This window comes from Choloepus didactylus, chromosome 26, assembly GCF_015220235.1.
Source record: "Choloepus didactylus isolate mChoDid1 chromosome 26, mChoDid1.pri, whole genome shotgun sequence".
In the NCBI taxonomy this organism is placed as follows: Eukaryota; Metazoa; Chordata; class Mammalia; order Pilosa; family Megalonychidae; genus Choloepus; species Choloepus didactylus.
The window spans coordinates 3321511-3328590 of NC_051332.1; the positions used below are offsets into that span (position 1 = coordinate 3321511).

General features: G+C 32.9%; 1 pseudogene; it reads right to left on the bottom strand.

The window, feature by feature from the left end:
- Window positions 1-406: 406 nt before the first annotated feature.
- LOC119520812 lies at window positions 407-1156 on the bottom strand (annotated as a pseudogene).
- Window positions 1157-7080: the final 5924 nt, after the last annotated feature.

The window sequence follows — 7080 nt, forward strand, 5'->3', positions numbered from 1 at the left end:
ACATTTAAGATTTTTTTAAATTGTATGTGATGTTTATATATTTAATTCTTATCACAAATTCTTTTCTGTTGAAGACAGCATTTTTCTTTATGTGAGAATGGACACCTCAAAATAATCACCATGAAGCTTCTAAACTTATGGGAGGATAAAATACAATGGTCCACAAGATTAACTCCATGTTGGAATTATGAATGTTTAGAGCAGCCCAGATTAGAAGACAAGTCTAAAACCACTATTAGAAGAATGAAATAAGACATAGTATAAGATATATCCTTAAAGTTTTGTCTCAATCCTCAGCCTTATTTCTGAGGACTGATCTTAAGTTCAGACCAGCCAGCAGAAATTGTGCAGTTTTCCACTGTATTTATGGTAGAGACTATGTACATTCTAGAAAGTTCCTTTAGTGCTACACTGTTTTTCTTTTTGTCCCAGCAATTTGAGGGCCTGCAAATTCCACAAAATCATCAATAAAAACAGGCCATGCTACTTCTTTATAATTAGACGTGTCATCTGAAATCATTGTACTAAGTCTAAAACAAGATTCCAGTACAGTATCTTTCCATATTGATCATTTATGTTTCAACAAAAATTTGTTCCATAAGTCTAAGAGTTTAAATCTTCCATTAAACACTAAATTTCAGTTTAGTGGATCTAATCCACTAAATTTGGGCATTTCTGGATCTAATTCTTTTTCTCCTGGATTCTTTGTAAGTTAAAAGTAAACTGGTAAAATCGTTAAATCCTCCTGGTGTTTTCAATTCTTGTTCAATCTTGGGTTTTGGGACCTTTGATTTTTCAGTGCTGTCACATCCTAATTCTTTCATGTCATTTATGAACTCTTGTTTGGAGAACTCAAGTTGTGCTGCTTCTCTCAGCTTCCATGCAGTGGAATGAGTGGATGGTGGGATTGATTCCGTCATCACAGAATGGCTGTCTACTGTCTATTCCAATTCTATTTTCATCTTGGGTTTCTTTGTATCTATTGCACTGTTGTTCTAACTTCTTTCTCTCAAATTATCCTGTTACATTCTCTCATGTCTGTTGCAACATCTAAGTTCCAGTCATTTTGGGATAGACAACGTACTACTGTTTTTTCACTGGATTGTGTAAAGATCATAAACTGATCAACTTTACCCTTCTGCAATGATTTAAACTTTTTCAAGTTGGTGTCCCCGAGCCTCTCCCTTCTTCCTCTGGCTCCTCAGTGAATGCACTACCATGCAGCAACTCCTCTTCCTAGCTTACCCAGATCCATTTCTGCATGCTGCCAGGCAGCCTCAGTGCCACCAAAGAAGGCAGTCTCATACCATGGGGAGACATAGGGATCAGGCTGCTCTTTACTTATTTTTTCAATTAATAAAACAATTTATTTAATAATCACATTATAGACTTAAGTGTTGTATATCACCTTAATTGAATGTAATTCATAAGTCATATAAAACAGAATATATATGTATACCTTAGCAGGAAATAAAGGTGATGTAATAATTACCGTTAATAACTTTCACTTTTAAAAATGAATTTGAAGAAATACAGTTCAGTCATCCTTAGGACTCCTTCATAGCCCAAAGAAATGCAATTTAGTTCAAAATTTTAAACAGTAAATTATTAAAATAAAGTATATACTATAACTATTAATGCATTTTGAATGAGTTCCAAATATGCATGTTTTATACTTATTATTAAATACAAAGATGTTAACTCTCTGGTACATAAGAAAATATTTGCAAATAAAAAGCACATTGTATAATACACATGTTCTGGGTATAAAAATAAGTAAAATAGTTTATTGTCCAGACCATGAGATCTTTTCTGAAACAGGATTCATCCATGCAATTCTATTACACCACCACCTCATTAGCATCAGAGGAACACATACATGCATGGAAGAAATCTCAGTAATTTTGATTTAAAACTCAGAATGAATTTTGAGAGCCTGTACATCTTCTAAAGTGAAATGATTGCTTGGTGTTTGTGAAAGGTCATCAAACAGCTGTTTAATTTGCTCCTTTCAGCCCTTGTTAATTACTGTCATTAATAAGGTTATTTTTCAGAGACTGAATGAGGAGGAGGAACATATCCCCTTCAAGTCCGTTACTCAACAACACTGGCAAATCTTTTGGTTTGGTAATGGCTAAAATGTCTGTGTGGGCTTCTGTATCTTTCCTGGTATTCATAGCATTTAAAACTTGACCAGATTTATAAGCATTTTAGGCCTATGAATTACTATTAATATACTATTTATTATATTATTAACAACATTAATATAAGTATCATTACAATTATTATTACTTTCATGATTGCTGCTGAGTACTTGAGAGCCACCACCATGAACTTCCCATTTTAAAATAGCTTCTTGCCCTGGCTCTTCTGGTTAGCTGGGGCAACTGGGGCAATAGAGTATGCCAGTGCAATGGGCTTGGGAGGTGGCTGGGCTGTGGCAGGATGCCCAGTGCCCCACCCACCACCTGGGTCCCCACTATGCCATGTGCGGTCACCAGGGCTGGTGGCCAGCCCAGCTGGTAGGTGCTGGACCCCCATGCCCACTCTCACTGTGTTGTGACCCTCACCAGGATCTTGCTCCTGCACTTTATTTTTAATTACACACCTCTTCCAGGGAATTCCATCTTTTTGTCCATACAGATCCAGTGTCTCTGATTTCCTGCTGTATCTCTAGGATTCAACAATTTCCTGGTACAAAGAAACCAGTCAAAAGTACTCACTGAATGAATAAATGAAAGGTATTTTCAACATTTTATGAGATTTACATTTTTAATTATCTGAAAAATCCAATCAAAGTGAACAGAGTGTGTTCCACAGAATGAAGCCTTGGATAGATTTAATATCTGTGTAATTAGGGTGTGTCAAATCTAATGTGGCACTGATTAGGTTTATTAGTTGTTTTCCCCTATAAAAAAGGAAGACACAATAAATTCAAAAACACAAGTAGATTGGAAGTGAGTGAACGGAAAATTTTATACCATGCAAGAAGTAAAAAAGGAGAGCTGGAATAGCTGCAGTAATATCAGACAAAATATACTTTAAGTGAAAAAGAATTATGAGGGTCAAAGACAGTTATAAAGAGATAAATTGGTCAATTCAATGAGAAGATGGAATAATTATCAATATATATGCACCTAGTAGCAGAGTCCAAAAATATATCAAGCAAATACTAATAGATTTGAAAGGAGAAACTGACAGTTCTACATTAGTAGTAGGAGGCTTTAATACACCACTGCCAATAATGTATTGAATACTAGTCAGTAAACCAATAACAAAATACAAAATTTGAAGGATACTCTTAACTAGTTGGTACTAACAGACATACATAGAACACTTAGCCCAACAAAACAGCAACAAGAGAATATAAAGTCTTCTTGAGTGTGCACGGATCATTCACCTGAATAGACCAAACATTAGGTCACAAACAAGTTTCAATATCTTCAAAAATATTGAAATCATACAATGCATATATTCTGACAATAGAATGAAGGTAGAAATCAATAATAGGAGAAATGGAACATTAACAAATATGGAAGTTAACATTCTCAAACAACAGGTTTAAAAGAAATTCACAAGAGAAATGAGGAAATATTTTGAGGCAAACTAAATCCATGGTGAGCAGAAGGATGACAATAACAAAGATTACAGAGGAAATAAATGAAATAGAAAACATAAAAAAATAAAAAAATAGAAATAATCAACAAAACAACAAAAATAAATTTGTTCTTTGTAAAGATCAATAAAATTGACAAAACTTTACCTAGACTGAAAAAGAAAAAAGGAGAAAGAATGCAAATAAGGAAAACCAAAAATTAAAAGAGGAACAATACTACCGACAATGCTGAAATAGAACAGACTATATGATGATAGTATGAACAAAGGTATATTAATAAATTAGACAACCTGGATGAAATGGACATATTCTTAGAAACACACAAATTACTGAGATTGATTTAAGAGGAAATAGAAGATCTCAGCTAACCAATTACTAGTGAAGAGATTGAGTCAGTAATCAAAAACCTGCCAACAGAAATGCTCAGGACCAAATGGATTCTCAGGGGAATTCTACTGAACATCCCAAGAAGACAACTCCAATTCTGCTCAAACTTTTCCAAAAATTTGAAGAGGAAAGAAATCTCCTTAATTTATTCTACAAGGTCATGATTACCTTCACAGCAAAGCCAGAAAAAGATATCAGAAGGAAAGAACATTCTATTACAGTATCTCATTAATATAGATGAAATAACCCTCACAAAAATACTAGGAAACCAAATCCCACAGCATATTTAAAGAATAATATTCCACGATCAAGTGGACTTAATCCCTGGTATGCAAGGTTGGTTCAAAATAAAAAAAAATCAATTAATGTAATCTACCGTATTAACACAATGAAGAGGAAAGAAATGACCATCTCGACTGGTGCAAAAAAGTCATTTGACAAAATTCAGCATTCTTTCTTTATAAAAATACTTATAATACTAGGAATAAAAGGAATCTTCCTTTTCATGATAAAGGGCATATAAGAAAAATCTGCAGCTAATATCCAACTTAATGAAAAGTTTGTTTCTAATATCAGGAACAAACAAATATGTCTACTGTCATTACCATTATTTGACATTGCAGTGGAAGTTTTTGCCTGAACAAAGCAAGGAAAAGAAATAAAAGACAACCAATTAAAAAAGAAATAAAATTTTCTCTATTTGCAGATGACATGATCCTATGTACAGAAAATCTGGCAAAATCCACAGCAAAACTCTAACAGCTAATAAATGAATTCAGGAAACTTGCAGGGTACAATATCTACACCCAAAAATCTGTAGTGTTTATATAAGCAAGCAATGAACAATCAGAAGAATAAAGCAATAAAAATTCCATTCACAGTAGTAACCAAAAGATTCAAATATCTAGGAATAAATCAAACCAAAAATGTAAAGGACTTGTACACAGACATCTACAAAACATGGTTAGAAGATATCAAAGAAGACCTAAATAAATGGAAAGACATTCCATGTTAGGCAACAAAAGACAAGCAACAACAACAAAAAAAAGAATAGAGAACAGGGACCACATCAAAATTAAAAACTTTCACAAATCAAAGGAATTTATCATGAAATTATAATGAAAATATACACAATGGGTGAAAACATTTGGAAACCACATATCTGATAAAATTTATAATGCAATTTATTGAGCTATATTCACACATCAAAAAATCAAACCAAAGTATACAATCAATGGCTCACAGTAATAAGGTTTTGATATCAAGAAAATATAAAGAATACTTTAAACAGAACAGCAAAAAGACAAACAACCCAATTAAAACACAGGCAAAAGACTTGAATAGACAGTGCTCCAGAGAAGCTATAGAAATGGCCATAAAGCACATGAAAAGATGCTCATTACCTTTTGTCATCAGGGAAATGCAAATCAAAACCACAATGAGATACCATTTTGCACCCTCTAGAATGACTGCTGTTTTAAAAAATGGAAAATAACTATTGCTGGAGTGGATATGGTAAAATATGAACATTTTAGTTGCTTCTGGCAATGTAAAATGGTGCAGCCACAGTAGAAGACAAGTACAGTATAGTACAACCTATATGACCCAGCAATCCCTCTACTAAGTATATTCCTACAAGAATGGAAAGCAGGGACTCAGATATTTGCACACCAATGTTCACAGTGGCATCATTCACAATAGCTAAAAGATAGAAACAACCCAGTGTCCATCAACCTCTGAATGGATAAATAAAATATGGTATGTATATTCAATGGAATATCATTCAACCATAAAAAGGAATGATGTCCTGGTACAAACAACAACGCATGAGGTTCTTGAAGACATGTTTAGTGAAATAAGCCAGAAAAAAAGGACAAATATAGTATGATCTCACAGTTTTTTTAATAATTAGAATGAACAAACTCAGAGAATCAGAACCTGTAGGCTACCAGCTAACAAGGAGCAGATAGTGAATGGGCAGTTAATGCTTAAAATGTATAGAATTTCTATTTGGAATGATGGACATGTTTTGGTAGTGGATGGTGGTAATGGTAGCACAACATTGTGAATGTAATTAACAACACTAAAATATACATCTGAATGATTTAAAGGGGAAATGTTAGATTGTATTTATGGAAATGTAATATTTTTTTAAAAATCCATAGAATTACAGTAGAGAAACAGTGAACATTAAGTTAAACCATGGACTATAGTTAACAGTACAATTATAAAAATGTGCTATCAACAATTGTAAACATCTTCCACACCAATACAGGACACCATTAATAGGGCATTATATGGTAACACTGTATTTTATGCATGATTGTTAGGTAAATCCACTTCTCTAATAAAAAGATTACTCAGTGCCTGATGCATAGTGTCTAGGCATGAACCATTAGCTATTACTGTTATCAGTATCATCACTCAATACTAAAATATCAAATAAAAAAGCATGTTTTTTCATAGTATATACTGACAAGTCATTTTAAAATTCTATATTCCCTTTTCCACTCCCACCATAAATCTGTGAGAATTCCATCTCCTCCAATACATCAAACTTTGTACTCAAGTTCTTTAAACTTTATTACATTCTGAGGTTTGAAATGGTATTCACAGTGCTTTGAACCTTCATTCCTAAGATAAGAAGTCAAGTCTCATTTCTTCTCAAGCTTTTACTGAGAAATTATGTATCCTTTTTGTGAAATACCTCTTCAAAACTTTTATCAATTTTGTTATTGCAATTGTCATAGGAGTAGGTGAGATATTGAACATGAACATGTTGTCAGATATATGCTTATAATAACCCATGATCCAATATTTTACTTGTGTTTTAGCTCTAATGATGTTCTTTAAGGAACATAAATTAAGACTTTAAATACACCTAATTTCACTTGTTTTCACTTTATATTTAGTGTCTTTAGAATCATAATAAAGAAATATTTGACTATGACAAATGAGGAAGGCACTCTCATATATATAATCTCTTAGTCAAGATTTATTCAATGCCTGGGAACTTTCAGACCAAACAAAATGGTACTACTGTAATTTCTAAAATATATAAATATTTCATTAAAAAA